Here is a 27509-nt window from a genome sequence, read left to right as displayed (position 1 = left end):
AGCACCAATCGCGAGCCAGGCTCAGCCCCAGGGGGCGGGGCGGGGCCGGGTTGAGGTTTGTGGGGTCCTAGCGCCTAACGCTGAGCAGGGCGGAGAAGGTGGGCGGGGCTGAGCCGCCCCAGCCAGTGACGCAAGCAGTAGTTGAGGAAATGTGCGCTTGTTCCCCCTGTGGTCGGGAGATCCCGAGCCTGAGGCGGGCGTGGGTGAGAAACACCTTCCCTTCCCCTTTCACCACCCCGAGGGTCAAGGATCCGTCTTGGGCCAACTGACCTGCTTCCTCCTTCCTCCGCAGCAGCCCCGACCGTCCTGACATTGCCCAGCCAGAGCATCACGCGTCCGTTTGAGCGCCTGCTCCTACACCAGGAGCGCTCAGATTCCCCCAGAAAACCCCCTGAGGGTTTAGCAACCACCTAGTAGGTTTCGGTCCCAAGATTCTGAAGGTCAGGTAAAATGGGGAATTCAGGGGGGTTCTCTGAAAAGTACGTTGATAAAACTCCTATTGTTGATTGAAGGGGTGTCGATTACATTGGATTGATGGGATATGGCCTACTTAAACCTGGCTATGGCTCCACCATTAGTGGCTGTTGGCAAATTGCCTCTGAGAAATGAGAGTAATAAAGGTTGATTACAGCAACAGGGTTGTTCTGAGGTTAAATTGTGTAATACATGTGAAGTGCTTAGCGTAGTGCCTGAAAGTACTCAATGAATGTTAGATATTATTCCATGGTCAAATGAAGGAGACATGGGACCCTAAAAGTCCCTCTAGTTTCAAATCAACTTTCTTGATTGTGCAGAATATTTGTCCCTTTTATCCCATTTATCCCTTTTACTAACCAAGTTTACAGCTCTATTTCCTATCTCCATTTCTTCCATCATATTCAGTCAGTCGGTCAGTCAACAAACATTGGTTGAAACGCAGATAGCCATGAGGGAAACTGAAAAAGGTCTGCTTTCATGGAACTGACTAGTTGGGAAAAGAGGGACAATAAATACTTCACACATTTTGGAAGAAACCATGTACAAAGGTGATGAACAGAATCCTAGGAGAGCAAATAACAGGATAGGTTAAAAACAACGAAAACAGAGTGTCAGGAAAGGCTCATCTGAGGGCTGAGGAGTCAGTAATGTGAGAAGTGGCCTGGGGAATTGTTTAAGGCAGAGGGAATGGCTGTGCAAAGGATCTGTGGTAATAAGGATCTTGGCTATTAGAACTGAGTGGAGTGAGTCTGGTGCTGGAAAATCTAAAGTATAAAGAGGAGCCTGGAATGAGTCTGGAGAGGTGAATGAGGGCCTATTCCCCCAGGGCCTAAGAAAATAAGAAACAAGATCAGATTTTACTGTAATTGCAACTGAAAGCCATTAGAAGGAAGTTGGGAACAGTTTGCAGTATGACATCTGTGTCTATATTTTGGGCAATATATGGGCCCAAGAACGGTATTTCAAGCGAAACAAAAGAACCTGAAGTTGAGCCTATTCAACACTAAGTTGGTTAAATTATATGTTCTGATCTTCAGTTTCCTTATAAAAATGCATGAGCATCAATCACATAAGACTGTATACAGAAAAATACTACTTTCACTGAAAATTGTTAAATAATGTAAGGTGTTTCTAAGTGTTTTGTATGTCTTCTTAGTGTTAGTTATAGTTGCCTAATCAGTGCTATTTGATAAGTACATTTAATGGTGTGGGGTTTTTTTATGGCAAGTGGTATTCCAAGTCAGTTATTCTTAACCATTTTTGTACAATGTGCTACTACGGAAAATAATATGTACTGTTATAAGTGTGTAGTTTTTTTTTTTAGATTTTATTTTTAAGTAATACCTTCCCCCAGCATGGGGCTCGAACTTAAAACCCTGAGATCAAGAGTCGAATGATCAAAGCCAGCTAGGTGCCCCATGAGTGTGTAGTTTATTGATGTTGTAGTTTCAAATGGATTTTTAAGTGCTTAGCTGTGCATTTTCTAGTGAAATTTGCTATCACATCAATTTTTATCTTTTTATTTGGATAATTATACATTACATAAAATGTACTATTTTAACTATTTCTAAGTGTACAGTTCAGTTGCATTAAGTATATTCACATTGTTATGCAGCCATCATTAGAACTTCTTCATCATCCCAAACTGAAACTCTACCCAGTAAACAATAACTCCTATTCTACTTTATAAACCATGTATTTTTTTTAAGGTATCAGGTGAGTTTCCTCCCCAAAATTGTAAATGAGTTCGGTAATCAGTAAGATTGTTTGGTCCCATTGAAGGGTTCAGTGAACCATTACATATAAGTTTAGAAACCACCACCCAAGAAATAAGAATTAGTGTAACTTTTTAGCTCAGATAGTTAACACATAATAATAATGAAAAGTACTAATGTAGGACCAGTTAATTTTTAGCACTGAAAAATTGTGCTCTCTGATCATAAAATATGCTCTATGGTCTTGTAAACGTTTGCTCCGAAATGGCCCAGACAATGTGCCCCTCCATTTATGTTCAACTATTCTAAATGCATGTCTAATTGATACTATTAATTTTCATTAAAAAATAAGTGATTACAGCTCTGGGTAAATTTCGTTTTAAAAATCACTCTTGTGTGAGGAATGTTGTAAAAAAAAAAGGAAAGAAAGAAGGAAGCAAGTTTTTGCCACATTTGAAATAATTAAACATTCTATAAAGTTATAAAGATCAAAAGATCAAGATGGTTTTTGATTTGAAATACTGAGTCGATAAATTTATTTTTAAATACATCCTACATCCATGGCGTTTTTCACTCCATATAACCAAAAATTAAATATCTTTGCCAGGCTGGATCCTTCTTCCTGGTGCCTGTGTCACCCACCGTGTTTTTATCCTCAGTGTGAGGGCATGGCTATAGGCCAGTCAGTGATTGCAAGGGAGAGATTATGGTATAAGGGGCCCTAAGAGAATTTTGGGGATGATGGATATGTCCACTATCTAGACTGTGGTGATGGTTTCATAGGTGTATACCTATGTCATACTTAGCAAGTTCCACACTTTAGCTATGTGTAGTCCCCTGTGTGTCAATTATATTTCAATAAAACTGTAAAAAAAAAAAATCCAATTGCAAACTTCCTGTTCTCTCTGGATGCAGATATAGCCTTTCATCGGTTTTAATCCCTGTGAGACCTATCTAGTCAATTACTCTTTGAGGCACAACAAAAAGTACTCTTTTAGGGTGCCTGGGTGGCTCAGTCGTTAAGCGTCTCCACGTAGGGCTCTTTGCTCAGCGGGGAGCCTGCCTCTCTGCCTGCCTGTGTGTACTCTCTCTCTGGCAAATAAATAAAATCTTTAAAAGAAAAAGTACTCTTTTAATTGGCGAAAAAAATGCAAATATTTTATCTACCTTTGCCAATTAAAATATCATGGACATATGGGGCACCTGGGTGGCTCAGTAGGTTAAGCATCAGGCTCTTGGTTTCAGCTTAGGTCATGATCCCATGGGTGGTAGGATTGAATGTGCATGGTAGGGCTCCTTCCCTTCTCAGCAGGGAGTCTGCTCCAAAATCTCTCCCTCTTCCTCTCCTCCCCCCACTGCTGTGCACTCTCTCTCTCTCTCAAATAAATATATCTTTTAAAAAATAAGAAAATATTATGGATGTATAGTTACAAGCATAGTTTACCGACTGGGATTCTTAGAAGTTTCAAAAGTTGAAATGGTTTGAAGTTTTGGTTGTTTTTTGAATCAAAGAACAATCTTTTTTCAAAGAACACACTTTCTAAAAGAACATATTAAAAAGCAGTAGAAAAACAATAAGAGTGGGGCGCCTGGGTGGCTCAGTGGTTAAAGCCTCTGCCTTCTGCTCAGGTCGTGATCTCAGGGTCCTGGGATGGAGTCCCGCATCGGGCTCTCTGCTCAGCAGGGAGCCTGCCTCCTCCTCCTGTCTCTCTCTACCTGCCTCTCTGCCTACTTGTGATCTGTCAAATAAATTAAAAAAAAAAATCTTAAAAAAAAAAAAAAAAGGAAAAACAATAAGAGTATTTGACTGTATTCTCAGGAAGTGACTTTAAATACCTCAGAGCCCTTAACGGTCCTATCTTGAGTTCTCTCAACATCCCACGCATATGTCACTATAGTCAGAGTTAAACAAACTTAAACCCTAAATGTGATTTGGGCAAGGGAGTCTAACAGTGCAGACCTGGGCCACATAGAAAAATGTGGCTTAGATGTTGGGCCTCATGCCATTTCTGAAATTATGCCATTTTTTACACCTGAAACTGTATCTGGTTTTTTTCTTAAAAGTTATTTTTAAATACTATGGTTTGAATGGTGCATTAAGGAAAACTTTGAAACCAGTAACAGTTTAAAGCTCTGGAAGCTCAAGCTATTTTACAGCCTAATCCTCTCCACCTGTTAAATCTATTTACCTTTAATTGCTATACCAGAAATTTCCCATGTCTTTAAGTGAAAACCTGGAGCCTTCTATAAAGTGGTCTTGATATCTATGCCACGGGGCCTCCTTATGGGTGAGAAAGCTTTCCACCAGGGATTTATCATTCTTTAGAAACTCTTTGGATGTGCCACAAAGCAGCACACATTACCAAGTTCTATTCATTGTGCAATGGTATTAGAATGACACTCCAGTGTATTTGAGCCACAAACTGAAATTTATTAGAAATCTGGTCAAATTATCCACTTCTTTCTTTTTTTTTTTTTAAGATTTTATTTATTTATTTAACAGAGAGAGAGAGATCACAAGTAGGCAGAGAGGCAGGCAGAGAGAGGGGGGAAGCAGGCTCCCTGCTGAACAGAGAGCCCAATGCGGGGCTCAATCTCAGGACCCTGAGATCATGACCTGAGCCGAAGGCAGAGGCTTAACCCACTGAGCCACCCAGGCGCCCCAGTATCTACTTATTTCTTAAAAGCACAAATCAGATGAAATACTTTTGAAAGACAAGTTATCTGAACAACTCACAAGAATAATAGTGAGAAATGTCATGTTGTCTTTGAGAGCAGTGTCCAGGGACAGGAGGGCTCTAGCAGTCTGAGCCACTGCTGTCTAGCCTGTTGGTGGCCCACTGAGGAGTCATCTTTGACTCAGCACTTTTTCACAAATTTGAAAATTATCACCTCCCAACACCCTCCTCAAGTGAACGCTTCTACCTTTCTCAACAAGTCCTTCTGATTTCAATTTTTAGTTTTTAAATGATCTGCAAAAGAAAGCCATTTATATGGAGTGTGGCTTTTTAAACTGTCATTGTCCAGAGACAGTTATGCCTCCTGACTTTCTTTAAATGGTAAGACGATATTTTTGTAACTTTTGACAAATTTGTGTCAGCCAGATTTTATGCACAAAGTGCTATGCTGGGCACAAAAGGAAAACAAAGATAGATAAGCCCCTTATGCCTTTAAGGCACAAGGTATATTCCCAGGCATGTCACTTTAATAAAAATCACACTATGAGAAGTTCTGCACTAAATGGTGGGACTATTGCTGTGGAGACTGGGGGAGTGGAGTGATTAATTCTGATTGTGGGAATGGAAGGTGACAAATAGAGAACATTTGAATGAATCCTGAGAGAACCTAGACTTTCTACAAAAGGTAAGGGTACCCCTATTTGGTGCATAGGGATAGGGGTGGGCACAAGGCAGGAAAAGCTTTTTTTTTTTTTTTTTAACTCTGAAAAAAATAACAGATGAACTAGAATTTTCTCAACAAATGAAAGAGATGCTCATAAATTGTTCCTACACTTTGATTCTCTTTGGGAGTGGACAAAGGCTCAAATAATTTGGAAGGTTGGGCATCTGTGCTGACTTGCAAGAAATATGAGTCAGCTTTTCTCATGGACTCAGCACTGTTGTTACAGCTAGGATATTTGGAAACATGAAGCTCAACAATTCAGACAACATAGTCTTTTCTTTTTTCTTGATTGGCCCAGACATGTGTTCTGCAAGGGTAAACAACAGGGATACCCTGCTTATTGGTGAGGGGAAACACCTGCAACTGAAAAAAGTAAACTTAAAATACTTCTGTTTCTTGTATAATTCCTCAGACTGGGAGACAGACACATATCTCTCTTCTGTGCTTTGGGAATGTATATTCAGTTGCCTCCAGACAGCTCGGTCCCAAATTCACCTGAAACTCAAAATGTATTTGAGGGTAAACTCATTATCTTTACTCCAAACCTGTTTCTCCTATATTCTTTAATTTCTTGAATAGTACCCACCATGTACCAATCTCAAAAGTCAAAACCTGTGAGTAATCAACTCCTCTTCCCCACCCTCATTCTTTTTTTTTTTTTTTTTTTAAGATCTTAATTATTTGACAGAGAGAGAGAGGGCACACAAGCAGGGGGAGAAGCAAGCAGAGGGAGAGGCAAGCAGGAGAGGGAGAAGCAGGTTCCCCAGTGATCAGGGAGCCTGCCTTGGGGCTCCATCCCAATATCCTGACATCACGACCTGAGCCGAAGGTAGATGCTTAACTGATTGAGCCACCCAGGCACCTCTCTCCACCCTCCTTCTTAATAATCATCAAAGCCAACCGATATTACCTTTTTAACATCCAGTTATACTGTTCCTATTGTTCCTCATCACAATCTCCATTCTGACTGGCCTAGTTCAAACTGTACTGCTGGGTTTTTTGGTTTGTTTTTTGTTTGTTTGTTGTTGTTTTACCTGAAATATTGTAGGAATCAGCTCATTGGATTCCCTATCTCTTGTCTTTTCCTCTTCAACTCTACCTTCCTTTTGTTGCCAGGCTAATCTTTCTAAAGAAGAAATATGATAATCCAGACATAGTTTGAGGTTGCTAACTTCCTCCTCTCCTTTCTTTCTGTTCTTGGTGGAAAAGTCACTGTCCAGTGTTGACGATATCTAAGAGGAGCAGAACATTACAGCCTATGCGTTGCTCTCCCGTGCCTCTCTCCAGGATGGTGGAGATAGCCTCTCATTCTTTCAGATTCAGGACACCACGTTCTTAATGGAAAGAAACAATTTAAGCCTCTGCCGTCTATAAGGATTGGGCTCCCCTACAAATGTGTACAGACAGAGAGATGGACTGGTCAGTTATACCAAACTACTTATATTAAAGGCAAAGTTAATCCAGAAGGGGAGAACTCTAACAATTACCTTATTCAGAATTTGGAGAAAAATGGCCTTTTAATGATAAAGATTTTAATTAAAAACCAAAAAGATCTCCAAAGCTGCTTCTAAGGCCATTTTAGTCTCTTTACAGTCCCCATTTGCTGTCCTGTCTCCTAGAAATGGATATCCTTCTTCTACATTCTCTGCTTATAACCCTGTGTTTTCATAATTGGTTGTAATTATTTTATCAACATTTTGAATTTAATAAACATCACTTACTGATTTAATAGAATTTAGATGTTGTAATAGTAACTTACAGAGTTTTAAATTCTACTGAAAGGGAAACAGAAAGAAGTTGGCATGAGGCTTTTATTTGAATGTATTCGAACTGAAATGGAAGGAAGGCTTTTAGAGATGGCACAATAGGGCAGTGCTGGCAAACCTGCTGGCCTGTGCAGTGCTGCCTGGAAGGTCGTGGATGGCACAGTGAAGAAAGGAGAGCCACAGAATCCTTGATTCAGGCTGATGAGAGTGGATAACGATACAGCTCGTTTTAAAAAAACTCTATGCGAAGAAGGGATAGGGAATTAGTGGAGCTGTGAAGAGATGAGAAACCTATTCTTCTGTTTCATATTTTCCTGATGATCACATAGCGCGGGGCTCTGTTTGCCATAAAGTGAGCAGCAAGGATTAAAATACTAAAGGTAATAAAAATGGTTGTTGCTTGCAAGGGAAAATCTCGAGGGCAGAGTGCAGGTAACGCATAGGGGCAACTGGATGAGGGTAGGGCTAAATGGATTGGGTTATAGTGCAGTTGAGGTGGGAAAGGCAATTAGAGATGGATTTAAAATGTATCACTGACCCACATCATGATGGCTATATGAGAATGTCAGCTTTCATAAATTGACTTCATGTTTCTCTGAACCAGAACATAGGATTTTTGAGTAGGAAGGAAACTTAGAGGTCATCTTGTAACCATTTCATTTTCCCCAGAGTGACCATTTGCAAAGTCGTGACCATTTGTCCAAGGTCATACATATCCAGTTGTGGGAGGAGAGCTAGGACTAGAATCCAGATTCCCAGATTCCCGGTTCTTTGATTTCTCTGCTACATAGTATCAATCAGTTGTAAGAACTCAGTATTCCAAACTCTCCGTGAATATATAGGAAAATCCTTATTGTAGAGATGAAGAAACTGAGGATCAGCAAGGTGGAGTGAATTTACCAAATCCCATGGTGGGACTTGATCAGAGTCTAGGCCTCACAATTCCTGAGCCAATAGGCTTCTACCAAACCACACTGCCTAGGGGATTCAAAAAAAGTGAAATCTTCAATGCCATGTTTCAAGGCATAGAATTTTCTCCTTCGATCTACAGGTATTTTGTGCTGTTATATGTTACGTCTTTGCCAGGAGCTATAGAACAGATTATAAGTCTAAAAGATTTGGGGCACCTGGGTGGCTCATTCGGCACCTGCCTTTGGCTCAAGTTCATGATCCAGGGTCCTGGGATTGAACCCTGCATAGGGCTTCTCATTTGGTAGGGTGTCTTCTACTCCTGCCCCTCCCCCGGCTCATGCTTGCACATGCGCGTGCTCTCTCTCTCTGAAATAAATACAATCTTAAAAAAAATGACTAAAAGATTTATTTTGCAAGACTAAAAACTGAACGTTATCCCATTATCAGGGAAATAAATATGTCTCTTGGTGGTTGATAAGCCAGCAGGAAGTCAGTCTTTGGTGTCCTACAATATTGGGAATGTTTTCGCTTTCATCAAAGGATGGGTTTCAGATTCTCTACTGTATTATCCCAGTAATACATCTATCAGATGGGCAAACATTTAAAAATCTGATGACACCAAGGGTTATTGAGGCTGTAGGAAAACTGGAACTCTCATGCTTTGGTGCTGGGAATGTTAAATGGCCAAATCCTTTTGGAAAGCTGTTTGGCAATATTTAGTAAAATTGAAAATACATATGCCCTACCATCCAGCAATTCCATTTCTGGGTATATACTCTAAAGCAGTTTTTTCCAAACTGTGATTCATGATCCATTAGTGGATTGTGAAATCGATTTAAGGGTTACAATAAACATTTTTTATAAATGAAACAGAACAGAAAATATTAGGTTAGGGATGGTTTTGTGTGCCACCTTGATTCTCCCTCTCCAGGACTGAAGTGTTAGTTCACACAGCTGCTGGGAGGGTTGGCAGTCTACAGCTTTAGCTGAGTCCCTCTCCAGGACTCTTTCCAGGAAGAGAGCTACTCGCCCAAGGTCACGCCCTCTTCCTGGGTGCAGCTGTATCCAGTAACTGGTCAATGCAGGTATATAAAGTCCTGATTCCCTTGTCCCAATTCAAAATTACTCTGATGAAAGATCACTGCAGCAAATGTGGGATCAACTGAGGCTTTTGATGCCACTTCATTAGACCCCAGAACTTTCTCTGCTCATTCCTGCTTCTTTCACTCTGCCACAAGTGCTGATCCCAGGACACTCCCCAATAAATGCCCTGCACACAGATTTCTGTCACACAGATCTCCTTCTAGGCAACTCGGCCTGTGATGGTATACTATGCACGTAGGCATATATGGGGTAGAATGTGAAATTATTTTTCACCATATGGATTGGCCATAAAAGTTTGAAAATCCTGCACCTAGAGAAGCTTTTACACATATGCCCCAGGAGATGCTATGAAGATGTTCACTGGGGTACTGTTTGTAGTAATGATGACTAGTAGTGATTATAAATGTCTGTAATCATGCAATGGGGTATTATATAATAATTAAAGTTAGTAAGGAAAAATCAACAAAACTAAGAGGCAGCCTATGGAATGGGAGAAGATATTTACAAGTGACATATCTGATAAAGGGTTAATATCCAAAATCTATAAAGAGCTTCTCAAACCAACACCCAAAAAACAAATAATCCAGTTAAGAAATGGGCAGAAGACATCAATAGACACTTTTCCAAAGAAAATATCGAGATGGCTAACCGACACATGAAAAGATGCTCAACATCACTCATCATCAGGGAAATACAAATCAAATCCATGATGAGATACCACCTCACACCTGTCAGAATGGCTAAAATTAACAACACAGGAAACAACAGATCTTGGTGAGGATGCAGAGAAAGTGGAACCCCCTTGCACTCTTGGTGGGAATGCAGAGTGGTGCAGCCACTCTGGAAAACAGTATGGAGTTTCCTCAGAAAGTTAAAAATAGAGCTACCCTATGTTCCAGCAATTGTGCTACTAGCTATTTAACCAAAGAATACAAAAATACAGATTCAAAGGGGTACATGTACCCCGATGTTTATAGCAGCATTATCAACAATAGCCAAACTATGGAAAGAGCCCACATATCCATTGACTGATAAAGGGATAAAGATGTGGTATATGTATACAATGGAGTATTACTCAGCCATCAAAAAGAATGAAATCTTGCCATTTGCAGTGACATGGATGGAGCTAGCGTCTATTATGCTAACAGAAATAAGTCAGAGAAAGGCAAATACCATGTGATTTCACTCCTATATGGAATTTAAGAAAGAAAATAGGTGAACATAGGGGAAGGGGAGAAAAGAGAGAGAAAGAGAGTGAAGCAAGCCATAAGAGACTCTTAACGTTAGAGAACAGAGGTTGATAGAGGGAGGTGGGGGGGTGAGCTAAATGGGTGATGGGTTGGTTTTAAAGAGGGCCTTACTGGAATGAACACTGGGTGTTTTATCTAAGTGATGAATCACTAAGTTCCACTCCTGAAACCAGTATTGCACTATATGTTAACTAGTTTGAATTTAAATAAAAATTTGGAAAAAAGTAAAATTGGGGCCCCTGGGTGGCTCAGTGAGTTAAAGCCTCTGCCTTCTGCTCAGGTCTTGGTCTCAGGGTCCTGGGATCGAGCCCCGAATCAGGCTCTCTGCTCTGCGGGGAGCCTGCTTCCTCCTCTCTCCCTGCCTGCCTCTCTGACTACTTGTAATCTCTTGTCTATCAAATAAATAAATAAAATCTTAAAAAAAAATAAAATTAGTGAAATCTCCTGACATCTACCAACATGGATAAATCCTTGAAATATGAGGATATATACCAGCTTCGGGACAGTGGCTACCTCTAGAGAAGGAATGTGGGAAATTGGATAAATTTGGGACTTCAACTGTATTGTAGCCTTGTATTGCTTTTTAAAGAAGCATCTAAACAAATATGGCAAAATTATAGCATTTATTAAATTTATATGGGCACAAGCTTTTTTCACTATTCTATACGTTTAACATATTTTAAAATTAAATTTTGTTTAATGGACTATTACTGCAGAAAGTCTACATGCAAAAGCAGAGCATTTTTAACTTTATCTTACTATCAGGAAATAGTGAAAGGACAGCTAACAAAGTCACTTCCTCTTAAATTTGGTCCACAGGTAATGACTCATGGGATACAGACATTCTTGTTATAACTGTTTGGCTGATTTATTGCACATTATTTTTTTTTCTTCCCCTATTTTCATTACTACTAAGTTTCATGTAATGAGAACAATACTAGAATCTTCTACGACTTCATTGAGTTCTACTGACACAGTCAATTTCTCCATCATATGCCTTTGGCAACCACTGATTGGATTTTTATTCCCATTATATGGCCTTTTCCAGGATAGCAAATAAATAGAATCATACAATATGTAACTTTTGTTTTTGATTTTTTTTTTTACTTAGCATAATGCATTTAAAATTTGCCGTGTTGCATGTTGCATACATCAGTGGTTTGTTTCTTTCCGTTGCTGAGTAGCAGTCCAACCATAGTTTGTTTACCCATTCTCCAGCTGAGGGACACTTGGGATATTTCCAGTTTTTGGTGATTGCAAATAAAGCCTTTAAATGTTTGTACACAGGTTTTTGTGTAGGCCTGTGTCTTCATTTTCCTTAGGTAAATGCTTAGGAGGAGGGATTGCTGAGCCTTAAGATAAGACTATGTTTATCAGAAACTCTTGCACTATTTCTCCATGTGGCTGTACCATATTGCATTCCCACCAGTGATGCAGTATGAGAGGTCCAGTTGCTCCAGTTGGTATTGTCAGGTTTTGATTTATTTGGTTGTTCAAGTTTTTTTTTTTAATCTATTCTTATCCGCATAAAAGGTTTTGATGGTATCTTATTGTAGTTTTGGTTGCATTGCCCTAGTGATTAATGCTGTTAAGTAAGCTTTAGTAATATTTTTTAAATTTTAAATTTATTTCACAGAGAGAGAGAGAGAGCACACAACCAGGGGGAGCAGCAGAGGCAGAATGAGAATCAGGCTCCCCACTGGGTGGAAAGCCCAACTCAGGGCTCGATCCCAGGATCCTGGAGTCATGACCTGAGCTGAAGGCAGTTGCTTACCTGACTGAGCCACCCAGACTCACCTCTATCATAACACTTTAAGCAGGAAAATTAGTCAAAGATTGGAGTATTACTAAATCATCTTTCCTACCCTGAAAATGATAGAGGAAGGAGTCTTTCAACTTCTCAGCTCTAAAACGGTTGTACTCTATGAAGCCAAAAAAACCCCAAAACCCCCAAACCCCAAAACCCCCCAAAAAAGGTGGGGGGGATATTAAAACAAAACAAGCAGAGAGAGGTATTTAGTTGACTATGTGAGTATGGTCATTTTAGTTTAATAGTACCTTCATTTAGTGGTGATAGGTAAAAGAGTAGAGGAGAGAAAAGGCAATAGAAATAGCATTACTATTACATTCCTGGGTCTTCAGGATATAGCCTTTTGTATCATATGGGCCATCTAGAGTTCAAATGAAACTGGCCAAGCTGCCTTGGAAGAAGGAATTCAGTAGAGGTTAGTGTTATTATCCAAAAGCATATGTAAGGGATAGATCTAAGGAAGAAACTAAAAAAAGTAAGGAGAATAAAAATGTGGCCAGTAATGAAACTATAAATTAGGGTAAAGAAGTGGTTGTGGCTTTGGGAGAGTCCACTCGATTGTTTACTTGACCCTCTATTTTACTTACTTAGGTTTGGTTTTATTTTGCTACAGAACATGTGCAAAGTGAAACACATTGCCTGTATAGATGTAGTATGATCGATAAGATCTAATACAGAAGCTTTATTAATACTTCAACATGTAAGGGCGCCAGGGTGGCTCAGTGGGTTAAAGCTTCTGCCTTCGGCTCAGGTCATGGTCCCAGGGTCCTGGGATCGAGCCCCGCATCGGGCTCTCTGCTCAGCAGGGAGCCTGCTTCCTCCTCTCTCTCTCTCTCTCTCTCTCTCTCTGCCTGCCTCTCTGCCTACTTGCGATCTCTCTCTGTCAAATAAATAAATAAAATCTTTAAAAAAAATACTGCAACCAATGCATATATTTAAGGAAAAGCAAAATTTTAGAATATTATTAAGTCCTATGTATAAAAGCAGTCACTATAAAACAGATCTTCATACCTAAAGATGAGAACACAGTGAGTCTATTTATAAAGAACTATAATAATACAAAATAGACCCTAATGATGATACATAAGGGTTTCCAAAGCAACAGGAAAGATGAAACAAGCCCGTTTGGAGGTTAGCATGTATTAGAAATCATGGCAGATGAAAAGTGTGGGGAAGAATAGCTAATGAAATTGCTAACCTCAGTCCTCAGAACTAAGAAATTCAGAGAATTTGAATAACTGGACCAAAAGCTGATTTGGATCAATAAGAATATCCTCTGGACTGGACACATTCAAAGCTGCTCACTAGTAGAGGTGAGAAAATGTCTTCCAAAATAATTTGTTCTTGTCACTGTCATTGCTTTGAATTGCCAGAAAAAGATTTATGCCTTAACTGAGTACGCTATGAAGCAAGGTTTTGTTCCAGATGTTAAGCCAGTATGAAGTGAGATCTGTCAATTTCTGGAACTAGAGCAGGAGAGATGTGTGTGACATATGTTTTGCTTTTGTTTTTTTTGAAAACATTTGTTTTTTTTTGACATTTGTTTTTGGTGAAAAGACTATGTCTCTGGACCATGATTATTAACTTCTTGTTCCAGCGAAATCTTCATGTTCAGGGCATAAGAAACCTCACTCAATTTTTTTCCTTTTTGACCTCGTTAAAGTCCTTGGAATGGGAAGTTATGACACTCATATTTTCAAGAACTGTGCAGCTACCTCTGAGAAATTTGTAAGGTCCTTAAAAAAATACATAAGTTTGGATGGTACAGAAAAGGAATTCTTGTATAGAACAAGACTAGAATCAAAGGCCCAGACATGAAGCAGCTCATGGAAGGACTGTTTTTGTTGTTGTTAGTAGTTTTGTTTGTTTGTTTGAGATCGTTCACAACAGAGAAACTATTAAGATCGCAAATCATAGTCCAGATTTGGAGCTACTGGGGAAAAATCCCTGACTTTTTGATCTTCAAAAGCTACCTCTCTTTCGCTGCAAGTACACAACCCCAACTGTATCTCAGCCACTCTCTACTTTCGAATATTTTATGATCAAGGCTACAGTTTTTTGAGGTAGTTCTCAGATCTTTCACCACATTGCCTATCATTCATTTTGTAAAAATAGTTGTCCTAGTTCTTAATACAATTTCTGTGTTTGGAACGAATGATCATTAACTATTGCCATTAGAAAAAAAAAATTCAAGCGCCTATATATACCCACACAAATAGGCATTTACAAAAAGAAATTCCACAGACATATTCCCTTTTTTTCCCCATCAGCCAAAAATAACTTCAACGCAGACAGTTATTTTAACTGATAAATTTTTGGTCTCCCATATTTATCCTTAAACCCCACCTCAAATCCTGAAACCTCAAAAGGAATCACAAAAGACTACATACCTTATCGGTCCTCAATAAATGACGAGTGACTGTTGTTACTGCTCTGGTCTTCATAATTCTCACAGTATAAAGGCGACAATCATTTGTTTAGATAGTTAACTGTCCTTAACTCATTTTTGTCCTAAACTTTAGCATCTCCATAGGGATCACCGTAATCTTTAATAAAAACAGGGGTCATTTAGGGTATAAGCTCAGAAAACTTAGAAATTTTGGTTTTAAAAGTCCTTCACCTACTTCTTGTGAAAAATTATATGGAGTACTCTTTACCTTGATCTCTTCTTCTTCCCTTTTCTTTTTTTTTTTTTTGGCTGTCTTCTCCGGTTTACAACAGACACAGCTATGTTAGAGCCACAAAGCAAAGTTTTGCAACAGAATGGCCTTGAAATAGAATACTGCCCAGCTGAAAACTTAGGCAATCAAAATGAAATAAATGAAATCGTGCCTGCTAGACTTTCCATGTCATTTCTTATAAGGAAAGCTATCACCTTTTTAGGAGAATGTTTTTCTTTAGGTAACCCTGTACGCTATCCATATCAAAGAGTTCTCAAATGCTGTAACAATCAGCCACAGCACTGCAAGGAAGACATAACCCTCTTATCCACAAATGCTGCTTTAGTCACTAAAATGTAGTTTCTGAAAATAAGTGCTACTGCTTGGAAACTACCACAGTGTTTCTACTAAAAGTGGTAAAATCATGGGGTGCCTGGCTGGCTCAGTCGGTGGAGCGTAGGGGGTTGTGAGTTCGAGCCCCGTGTTGGCTATAGAGATTACTTTAAAAAAATCTTAAAAAAAAAAAAAAGTGGTAAAATCTCTGAGGGCACATAAAATGGACTTTAAAAGTACTTGAGAAGTACTTTAAAAATGGACTTTAAAAGTACTTGAGAAGCTTCAGCACGTGAATTAAATGCTGCAATAATGCTCTGAAACCAAGGCTTGTTTCTCAAAAATGTGTTAGTCTGTATGGGTTTTCTGTTTTTTTGTTTTGTTTTGTTTTGTTTTTGCAAGAGGCCCCACTCTGGCCACAGATGACTTGCTTGGGTTTTAAAGTTTTCTCTCTCTCTCTTTTTTTTTTTTTTCCAGTTTTGATTCTGAAATGAAATTGACTTGATAAAAAGCAACATATGGGCCACTCTGATAGACTGAAAATTCTCAGGCAGCACATGACTCATGATAACTGTGTAGTATGCATTAGAACTGCTTATCTGACCATCTCACAACATTTTGTAAACATATATCCACTCAAAACCAGCCTGATCGGAATAATTTCTCCAGTTTTTCTCCATTCTTGCACACCGAGGATCATTTTTAATGTGGAAATGTAAGGAAAGGTTTAAAACACTTTTTTTTTTCAGTAGTAGTTGTGGGTAAATTGCCAACATTCTTATAAATGTCTCAGCCAATGGCCAAGAGTTCAGTGATAGGGTTTTCCTAACCACACACCAGTATGTTCAGCCAGTCAGCAGTCTCATGATCCGTAAAGCCAGTAGATACTGGCTTTAATTGTGTGACTGGGTGCACTATTTTATGATAATTAGGTGACAATAAAACCTCACAAAAAGCATGATTCCAGCGTCGTATAAGATGCCAGTTTCCTTAGGTGTTTTGTTATTTTTTTTTCTTTCTGTAGAAGTTTCTTGGGTTCTTGGCTAGTTAGAATAACTTACTCTAGTGACTGGAGTTGGTTGGATTATTTATAACTTAAGATTTTTATTATATAATTTAATAGAAACTCATGCACTGAATAAGCTGTTTACAACACACTTATATCCTTCTTCCTATAGCCCTTGAACCTGTGAGGAATTTCATGAAATTGTCTTCTCTTAATCTAGTTTGTGTCGATAGTTAGCTGTGAAACGCCATTGTTCATCTTTGTAACAGGGTGAAAAGGATGGCCTAATTTGGGCCTGAAAAGCGAAGAATGTCTGCATTTGTGGCAGTGTCCTCATGGTACTATAAAAACTGGAGATTTGGTGTGCACCCAGTTTCAGTAATTTTGAGAAATGGGGGAAACTAGTTTGGACTTTGTGGTCTAAGTTATTTGGTTTAGGTTTGACTCTTTGGGTTTGACACCTTACATTTTTTTTAAAATACCATTGTTCAAAAAATGTGGCAATGTGTTCCAAGTTGCTGATGATTCCTTCCAGAAAAAGAAAGCAAGGAAAGCAGCTATTACTGTCGTCAGCAAGAGTAGGCAAGCACATTTCTCTTACATGCATTACACAGCAAATATAGTCGTTTGGCTTGCGGGGAAGGGTAATCTCACACACTATGATTTCCATGTTGTTTTTCACAGATTGAAGAAAAAATAATTTGTAATTTTTTAAATTTTAAAGTCCATTGATATAAAGGAGCTGGAACTCAATTCTTATAGAAGTTAATTATGATTCTTTAGCATTAAGTTTCTTGGCTTAACCTTAGATTTATGGTTCAGAATATTCTCAGGTTGCTGCATTGGTTCAGAAAACCAAGCGCTCTGTACAACTCTGAATTAGAAGTCTTAAAAAAAAAAAACCCACAAAAAACCCCCAAAACTCTACTTTTCTTAATTACACTGTATTTTATAAGAAGATTACTCTTTCTAAAATTAGCTTTCTAATGGCAAAACAGCTGGCTGAAATGTGAAAAATTCAAGGGCTCATCTTGTTTCTTCAAACATACAATTTCAACAACCTCTTTGATTCTTAGTCTCCATATGTTTTGCAGTTTTATAAGGTACACAAAACTATGGTACATTAAACTGTACTTATTTAAGTCTGATGTGTATTGGTTATTTCCTGCTCTATGTTAGCAATCTAAAATTAGAAATACTATTCACTTTTAAATGATGTTTGGTTCATAATCTCATTTCAGAATAAGAATTGACCTTACTTTTTCTTGAGCATCGTTGGCCTTTGGCCAGCAGAGATCATCAGAGACCCTAATGTATTTTACCCAGTTTGTCCATCTTTGTCTTAAAAAAATTATATAACACACAGTAAGAATAAGTTTTGGCAAAGGTATAGAGTCATAAAACTACCACTACAATCAAGATATGGAACACAACCCCCCAAAATTCCTCTATGCTACTGCCTTGTGATCAGACCCTCACCTCACACTTAACCTCAGGCGATCACTAATCTGCTCCTATAGTTCGTCTTTTCTAGAATGTTATGTAAATGGAATCATACATATGTAGTCTTTTGAGTCTTGCTTCTTTCACTTAGCAAAAAGCTTTTGAAATTCATCCATGTTCTTATGTGTCAAGAGTTTATTCCTTTTTTATTGCTAAGTAATATTCCATTTTATGGATATACTACAGTTTATTCATTGCTCCGTCAGTGGAAATCTGGACTGTTTCCAATTTTTGGTTATTAAAAATAAAGCTATTAATATTTATGCCCAGGTTTTCTGAATGAACATAAGTTTTAATTTCACTCGGTTAATACATAAGACTGAGATTGCTTCATCTGTGGTAATTCTATGTTTAACTTTATAAAAAACTGCCGAACTGTCTTCTAGAGTATCTGTACCATTAGGCTTCAGTCACCAGCAATGCGAGAGTGTTTGAGAGAATGTGATTGCTTCTTGTTCTCACCAGCTCTTGGTATTGTCGGATTGTTTTATTTTAGCTATTCTAACAGGTGTGTAGTAGGATCTAATTGTGGTTTTGATTTATATTTCAGTAATGAATTATATTTCAGTAATGACTAATGTTGAACAACTTTTCATAGCTTATTTGCCATCCATGATACTTCTTTGGTGAGATACATAGTAAAATCAGGTTGTTTGTTTTCTTATTGTTGGATTTTGAGAATTCTTTATATATGTATATTCTGGACACAAGTCATTTGACAAATGTCATTTGCAAATATTTTCTCCCTGTGTATGACTAGTCTTTTCATTCTCTCAACAGTCTTTTCATTCTCCTAACAACAAATTTGCATTTAAATCTGTGTTTTGAAACAGATTGGTCCCAGAAAATTCTCTGCTACTGTCTCCAAAGATATTTCTTCTGTACCATTTTCTTGTTCTTCTCCTTCCAGAACTCTAATCAGTTTGATGTATGTTAAAGAATATCTTACTTTATTTTACATATCTATTAACTGCTTTCATGTTTCCTTTTTCCTTCTCTCTCTTTTTAAAAAAGATTTTACTTATTTATTTGAGAGAGAGCACACAAGAGAGTGAGCATGAGCAGGGGGAAAGGCAGGGGGAGAGGCAGAGAAGCAGATTCCTTGCTGAGCAGGAAACCCAACATGAGGCCCAGTCCTAAGCCCTGAGATCATGACCTGAGCTGAAGGCAGACGCTTAACTAACTGAGCCATCCAGGCACCCCTTCCTTGTCTCTTTTTAGTGTATGCTGGATAATTTCTGTTGCCATATCTTTCTGTTCTCAACTTTCTCTTCATTCGTGTCTAATTGCTGTTAAACCTATCCACTGAGTTATTAATTTCCATTACTATGTTTTTCATTTCTAGAATTTTTTTTAAATCTGCTAGACTATTTTCTGTTGTTTCTTGTTTTGAATAAGTGTTTTCCATTTTATATTTTTTAAAATAAATAAAACAGTTATTTCACTTTCTGTGGTTGATAATTCAAATATCTGAAATCTTTGTGGGAGTTTTCTGTTGTTTCTATTGGATATTGTTTCTGCTGGTTTTCACCCATATAACTTATTTTTGGGGGGTTTTTAATGTTTGTTGCTGTGAGCTGTTCATTTTCCTTAGAAAATAACTTGTTGTTTATTGAGATACTATCCTCTAAAAACGATTTGCATTTGTTGTTCCATGTATGTGGGGCCTACTCAACTTATAATAATGGACTGGGGATTTTGAGATCTATCTTGATTGTAGATTATCATGAAATTACAGTCTTCCAGCAAGAGAATTTTTTGGCCCTCAGTTTGGCTTAGTTCAACAGGAATTTTCCTTGCAGTCATCCAAGGATGAATGGGTATATAGGTTTTTCACCCACATCTAAAGTGTCCAAGATTTATTATAGAATTATTTTATTTTATTCTACTTATTTTATTTTATTTTTTTAAGTAGGCTCCACACCCACCCTGGAGCCTAATGTGGGGCTTGAACTCACAACTGTGAGATCAAGACCTGAGCTGAAATCAAGAGTCAGATGCTCAACTGACTGAGCCACCCAGGCACCACATGATTATTTTATTATAGGTGACTTATATATAGGATTCTCCAAGCCTAAGGCTTTATCTTCTGTCCTAGCTCCCCCTACCCAAAACAAAGCTGAAGTTCACCAGCTTGAGCAAATACAAGTTTGGACAAAAACAACTTCAAGGCCGTAGAATTGAGCAATTACAGTGACATCATTTAGGTGAATAGAATATAAATGGTGCCTCCTGGTGTTATATACCTGAACCATGTTGTCAGTTACCTGTCCGGGTTCCTACTTTACTCCCTTTGAGCTGATAATTCCTTGGTTTCTAGTTTATGCTTCAGTGCTTTGAAGAGGTTTAGGATTTTTTAAAAATTTAAATATTTTCAGTGGAAATGGCAGTCTGAATGTCTAGCCTGTCATATGCCTAGAAATAGCATTCTCAGAACTCAACTTTGTATACCCTATAATTTATAAAATTATCTGATAGCCTAATTTGTTCAAATAAAAATTACCTTTTTTCTTTTTATCTGGCACCAATGCTTTCATAGGAACAGTTCAGTGGAATTAGAAAGAATCCATAGTCATTGGTTCGTAACTATATTCCCCCATGAATTTTACTAACATATGTACTGGATTTACATTGAAATACCAAAGTAGCACAAAGGTTTAATAGTGACCACAATTTTTTTAATGTTTCTCAGAAAATGAGTACATTAAACCAGAATCATGTGTGTTCGTTGCATAGAAAGTATTGTGTCTCCATAGTTACATTAAACATAACAAGTACAAAGGGGAAATGTCTTTTGGTGGTTGATAAGCTAAAAGGAAGTGAGTCTTGTTGTACTACAATATTAGGAATGTTTTAAACTTTAGTTCAAGAATGGAAGGTTTCAGATTCTTCTGTATTATCCCTTGCTCAAAAATAAGTTAAAGTAGTTATGGAAAAACCACATGTAGAGTCAATGCTAAGAGTTGGTGTAGGGATATCATGTAGAAAACATGATACAGAGATCATTTTCCATGGTTTATTTAATTCTCTTAGTTATTTATGGTATTTTCTCTGAGGTATAACTTGAAAAGTTCCAGAAATTAAAGAGAAAGGAAGTTGAACGCTACATCAAGAACTAATGAGGTACTATATGTTGGCTAACTGAACAGAAAAAAAAAATAAATTAAAAAAATAAAGAAAGGAAAGCTATCTTAGCTCAATGTTAGCCCTACTCCCCATTTGGAAAACATTATTTTATTTATTTATTTATTTATTTATTTTTTATTTTATTAAAGATTTTATCCATTTATTTGACAGATAGAGATCACAAGTAGGCAGAGAGGCAGGCAGAGAGAGAGGAGGAAGCAGGCCCCCCACTGAGCAGGGAGCCCCATGCCCGGTTTGATCCCAGGACCCTGGGATCACGACCTGAGCCAAAGGCAGAGGCTTTAACCCACTGAGCCACCCAGGCGCCCTGGAAAACATTATTTTATAAAACATTCTAAATCAGCCTTGGAGACGACAATATCCATTTGTTCATTGAACCAATTAATTCATTGATTAATTTCCATTAATTGATTAATGGAAATCTATAATGGGTTGTTGTAAGGAAAGTATACATTAGCTGAATGTTGCCTTGATCAAGGTATAGAAAGAACATTAAAGAAGGAAGATCCCTGGGATTCAGTCCCCATCCTGGTTCTCCTTAGTGCTACGGCTTTGGGTAATCCTCAACCACCTTGGGCCCCACGTTTCTTCATCACTTGCTATAGTGTTGGGTCAAACTGCGTTACCACTCCCCGTACATGCTGCATGATTTCCCAATTCAATGTCTTTGTTCTTATAGTTATCTATCTAAAATGCTTTCCTCCACCACTGCATGACTAGGTCAACCTAGCCATGACATCCTACTTCTTAATAATCCTTCTAGTAACAATATTCCCCTGCCAAGATTCCTTGACACCAGAGGTTACCTTTTCCCCTGATCTCACACAGCACTTTTTTTTCTTTAAACTCAATGGTATCATTTAATGTTTTATAGATTATATTATGATTTCTTATGTAGATATCCACACTACTCTGCTTCTCTTCAAGGGTGGAGTCTCATAAGGGTGGGACCCCATGCCTGCTATATTTTTGTACTCCCCCCATAATATCTAGAAAAATATCCTGAAGATTATATGTGTTCAGTAAACATCCGCTGAATCTCAAAATAGGGAATAATAATGCTTTTCTTGTCAATGAGAGAGGTCTGGGTTAGATGATAGCTTCAGGCAAGTTCCAGCTTTTAGACCAATGATTATGGAACACTAATGAAGAATGCTGGATATGGATAAGTATTTATCCATTATGAGGAGAAGGAAAGAGAATACTTGGGTGGATCAGAGCCCATTTAAAAGCTGAGATGAAGACGAAGTTAATGGTGCAGAAGTAGGCGACAAGAGCAGTATAGATCATTCTAGTCATTTTTAAAAAGTTCATTTCTCCACTGCCTTTTTTTCTTTCTTTAAAGACTACAAATACCTGTGCACAGATGGCATATTATATACCCAATTTTGAGAGACTCCCTGTGGACTTGAGCCAGAAAGTGAATTGCAATTTTAGAATGTAGTTAACAATTTCAGAGACATAATGTTGAATGAAAGAAAGGAGACACAAGACAGTCTATACTATATGATTCCATTAGTATGAAGTCCAAAAACATTTGGTTTTGTACTTCAAAACGAATTTCTGGTGATAGAAGTTAAAATAGTGGCTACCTTGGAGGGTGTATGTACGTTATACCCCAATTTTTAAAAAATGCAGTTAACAATTCTGATTGTGCCACATATCACCGATGGGCAGTTGAAGGCTAGATCCAAGCTATGCTGTGTGTTTCCTGGAAGAATGAAGCACACTTTTAAAATTACAGTTTTCTCTGCAAACCTGTGACCAGATGGCTCTCATAAATAATGCATCAAAATATGGTTAGAACTATAAGAATTCGTGACGTGTGATAAAACGAAAGCAACCAATGATCATATGGTTTACTCATTTTGACTTTCATTGTGATTTTCTGGGAGAGCCGGGATCACCAATAAATTGTCCTTCCATAAGAATGGAGTAAGTACTGTAGGAGGACACTGGCTAGCTGTGTGAAGCCTTAAATAAGTCACAGGCTCTCTGGGGATCAGCTGCTTCTTCTGTTAACGGAAAAATATTTTATCTGTTCAAAGACAGAGGACAGGATCAATTGATCTCTGAAGACTCGTTCCCCTCTCAGAATCTTTGGTTTATGGAAGTTTTCGGAACTATAAAGAACAACCCTGGGTCAAGCTTTCACACTATTAGAAATAGGATGGGAAAGTAAGTCGCTTTAAAAATCTGTAATAAGAGGCAACAAAAAATGTAGGTGGAATTGGAGTTCTGCCAAGTAGTAAGAGATCCAGGCAGAAAACATCTTTTCAGATGCAGCCAGCTACCTGAAACCATTTGCTGTTGTTCCCTGGGGATTTCCTTAGCCTTTGGCATAGGGTTTAACTTAATAATGCTAAAAGGAAGAAAAAGACAGAGAGAGGGAAAGAGAAAGAGAGACAAGGGAACATTTTCAGGTGGGTTCATATTTGCAGAGAAAAAAAAAATCCATTGCAGAAAATGGTATTTCATAAAATATATGAGCAGAGAAGGAGCACTTGTCTAAGTTTGGCTTAAATAAAATCTCACAACTAGGAGGAACTGCATGGCATCATCTTTCTTACAGTACTAGTAGTTTTTTTTAAAAGAGGCAATGGAGACCCAGGGAAGCTAAATGACGTGTGTAAGTTCACTCAGCTGGGAGGAGCACAGCGCCTTCTTGGGCTTCCAGCCTGTTTTATCATCTTCTGCTGCACTAGGCTGCCCCCTGTGGTTCCCTTCAGACGACTTGAAGTTTAAAGAAGAAGCAGGGAGAACTTCCACCGTCCTTTGTTTTAATAGCAATTGAGTAAATGGGAAGCTGATTTAACTGCAAGTCAGAGGACTCTAGCCCTTTTACTTGTTAGCTGGCTTGGGAAATCATTGAACTTCTTTGAGCCTCAACTTCCTCATCTAAAGTAACAACTCACAGGGTCCCTGCAGCAGAGGACAATTGAAGCAACCTATGAGAAAGTGCAACGTGGTTATTAAAATGGAGAAGTTCTTATCTACTGAGCAAATTAAGGAATTAGTGATTACAAAACAATAGTAACTGATAAGAATGCCCCGGGCAAACGCTGTTAACAGCATTCTTATAAAAGTCAGTGACCCTCTAACAGAAATGTCCTTTGTTTATTTATCAAAAGAAGTCCAGTGTAATCAGTTTTCCCAAGTCTCCAAGGACCTTTCCCTAATATGTAGATGCTGGTTGTAAAAAGAACCCTTCCGTGAGTATACATATCTCTATTCTCCTCTACATTTTGTATTACCTTTTTCAATTTGTGAGCCCAAGATGGTGAAAATGGTGCCCTATTGTTATTTTAATTTTCATTTTCCTGATTATTAGCAAGGCTTGGCATCTTTTCATCATATTGGAAGCATAAATTGATAAAGCTTGTTGGAAGGCTGCTAGACGGTCCCTAGTAAAAACTGAAGTGCCTATTCCTTTCAAACACAAAATACCATTTTTCAGTTGCTCCCTTAGAGAAATGATGCTCAGATGTATGCAGACGGAGGCATGCGCAAAGTGGTCGCCACAGCATTGTCTGAAATAACAGATAACGAAAAACAACCTAAATAACCATCAACAGGTGAAGTGGTCAAACTACATAATATCCAAACCAGAGAACACTGTGTAACCATTGGAAATGAAGGAAGTAGAGCTTCAACATGAAGAAAAAAGCAAGTTGTGGAATAAGATGTACAATATAAACACTATTTACTGAAAAAATGAAAACAAAACATATATATTTCTATATATATATATGTATGCATGTAAACAATAAGCAAATGTTTTAAGAATTATGTAGGAAACCAAAAACAGGTTACCTAAGGGAAAGAGACCAAGTGAGCAGGTGGCCAAGGGAAACTTTCCTATTCTTTGAGTATATATATATAGTTTTAAAATGATACAGAACACTAAACAATAAAATTTAAAGGAGAGAACATTATTATTTCAGTATAAGGTACAACTTTTATGTTATAGAAATTTCTTGGATTTTCCAGAGTTGTAAGGTAAGAAGAGTCCTAAACTAAACTAAACTAAAGCTGAAATAATATGATACCTGCCATTCAAGTGAAGAATAAAAAGCGTAGTCAAAAATCAAAATCATCAGGGTGCCTGGGTGGCTCAGTGGGTTAAGCCTCTGCCTTCAGCTCAGGTCATGATCCCAGGGTCTTGGGATCAAGCCATGCATCTCATCTCATTGGACTTTCCGCTCAGCAGGGAGCCTGCTTCCCCTCTGCCTGCCTCTCTGCCTCCTTGTGATCTTTGTCTGTCAAATAAATAAATAAAATCTTAAAAAAAAATCAAAATCATCCATCTGGATATTTGATATTATGTAGAAATTGACTGATTTTTCTTTCACTTTTTGTCCAGATAGCAAATAGATTCAGACTGAGGTTCACCCTTCATGCCATTGGTTTTAATTTACTTCAATAATTGCTGCATCCATCATCAATATTTTAAATTGACCAGAGTCCATTTCAGTGAGGTCAACTCTCCTTTTCAGCATTGATTTTTTTTTTCTCTCTGGTCACATGCTTGTTGTGAACAGGAATAAAAAGTTGGAAGTTTTGAAGAGAAGATAATATAACCCCATCATCAAAAAGAAATTTTTTTTTGAAGTGTTTTTTCTGGGGTGCCTGGGTGGCTCAGTGGGTTAGGCATCTGCCTTCAGCTCGGTCATGATTTCAGGGTCCTAGGATCAAGCCCCACATCGGGCTCCCCGCTCAGCGGGAGTCTGTTTCTCCCTCTCCCTGCAGCTCCCCCTGCTTGTACTCTCTCTCTGTCAAAATAAATAAATAAATAAATAAATAAATAAATAAATAAATAAAATCTTTTTAAAAAAATAAGAAAAATAAAGTGTGTTTTTCCACTTTTGGCTTTCAGCTAGAGGAGGCAAAAGTATAACTGTCTTCAGCCATCTGATAGCAGCCACCTCTACCATGCCACCCAAGTTCGTCCCCAGTGAGATCAAAGTCGTGTACCTGAGGCACCCATGGCAAAGTTGGTGCCACGTCCCTGAGGAGTAAAGATCGGCCCACTGAGTTGGTCTCTGAAAAAGGCTGGTGATGACATCACCAAAGTGACCTGTGACTGGATGGGTCTAAGGATTACAGTGAAACTGATCATTCAGAATAGACAGGCCCAGATTAAAGTGGTACCTTCTGCCCTGATTATCGAAGCCCTCAAGGAACCACCAAGAGACAGAAAGCAGAAAAACATGAAGCACAGTGGAAATATGACTTTTGATCAGATTGTCAATATTGCCCAACAGATGCGGCAGTGATCTGTAGCCAGAGAACAATCTGGAACCGTTAAAGAGATCCTGGGGACTGCCCTTGTGAGGGCTACAATGTGGATGGCTGCCACCCTCATGACATCATAGAAGACATCAATAGTCATGCAGTGGAATGCCCAGCTAGTTAACTGCAAAGGAAAGTATTTCAACAAAGGATCATTTGACAACCAAAAAAATTGCTTTCTCTTTGCATATAGGTGTTCAAGGATTTGAGTTAATATCATGCCTACAGTTTTGTACCCCCTTTTTCAATTAACATTTTATGATAAGCGTTTCTGCTTTCATCACAGATTCTTCAAACATGTTTACAATGGCCCAGTGATATTCCAAATTGTGGGTACACTATAATTTATATATCTCTTCTCCATTATAGGAGAAAATATCTCCATTATTTTCACTATTATACTTAGTTCTATGAAGAACATCCTTGCATACAATTTTTTTCCTCCCATTTTTGATTATGTCCCTAGGATATATGCCTAGAAATGGGATTATAGCCTTGTGCTGGTTGTTTTCCATTCCTACCCCCCCCCACTCCCTTCTCTGCCTTTCTTTTTACTGCTCTCTGTCTTTATAGATAGCATCTCCAGGATTCCTTGCCTTCAGGATTCAGTCAGTGGGTGGCACCAAGAGGAGATCAGAGGGCAAGAAAAGAGAGAAGTAAGGATAATCCTCCTCATTCTCTCCCTACTTTTGGGGCAGTGGCTGCATGTCCCTCCCCACCTCCAGCCCAACCCCCTTCCTTGGTGGTCCCCCTTCCACTGTTCTAGCTCTTACCACTGGATTCTATTCCAAGATTATTTTCTCCCTCGATCCTTTAGCTCTAGGAATGGTAACAGCTTCCCACTGTTGCTTTTGTTTAGGTGCCTCGACATCCTTTGTTTACTCCTTTAACTTGGCCTGCCTGTCTCTAAGTAGTCTTTTTATTAAAGTCTCTTCCTTTGAACCATCCTGGTGAAACCCCTTTCCTCTTGGGATCCTGACAGACACAGGGTAAAAGAATATCAACTTCCAAAATGCATTCTTGGTAGATATTGCCAAATTGCATGGCAGAAAGGTTATACCCATCTCCACTCCCATTGGAAGAGTGTGAAATCCTGATGAGATGAGCTCTTTAAGTTGCAGTCGATTTTTGA

At 38.4% G+C, this 27509-nt stretch overlaps 1 protein-coding gene and 1 pseudogene across 1 annotated transcript in view; one reads left to right on the top strand and one right to left on the bottom strand.

Moving 5' to 3' along the window:
- DENND4A (DENN domain containing 4A) overlaps nt 1-15081 on the bottom strand; it is a 139201-nt gene extending 124120 nt beyond the window's left edge. Inside the window, exon 1 of the mRNA XM_032864666.1 lies at nt 14827-15081. The gene's annotated coding sequence lies outside the window, so the exon portion shown is untranslated. The remainder of the gene's footprint in view (nt 1-14826) is intronic.
- Nucleotides 14-26533, top strand: LOC116871854 (annotated as a pseudogene).
- The last annotated feature ends 976 nt before the right edge of the window (nt 26534-27509 follow it).

Source organism: Lontra canadensis, unplaced genomic scaffold (assembly GCF_010015895.1).
Source record: "Lontra canadensis isolate GAN:19392208 unplaced genomic scaffold, GSC_riverotter_1.0 scaffold28, whole genome shotgun sequence".
NCBI lineage: Eukaryota > Metazoa > Chordata > Mammalia > Carnivora > Mustelidae > Lontra > Lontra canadensis.
This window is presented reverse-complemented; position numbering and strand designations above follow the sequence as displayed.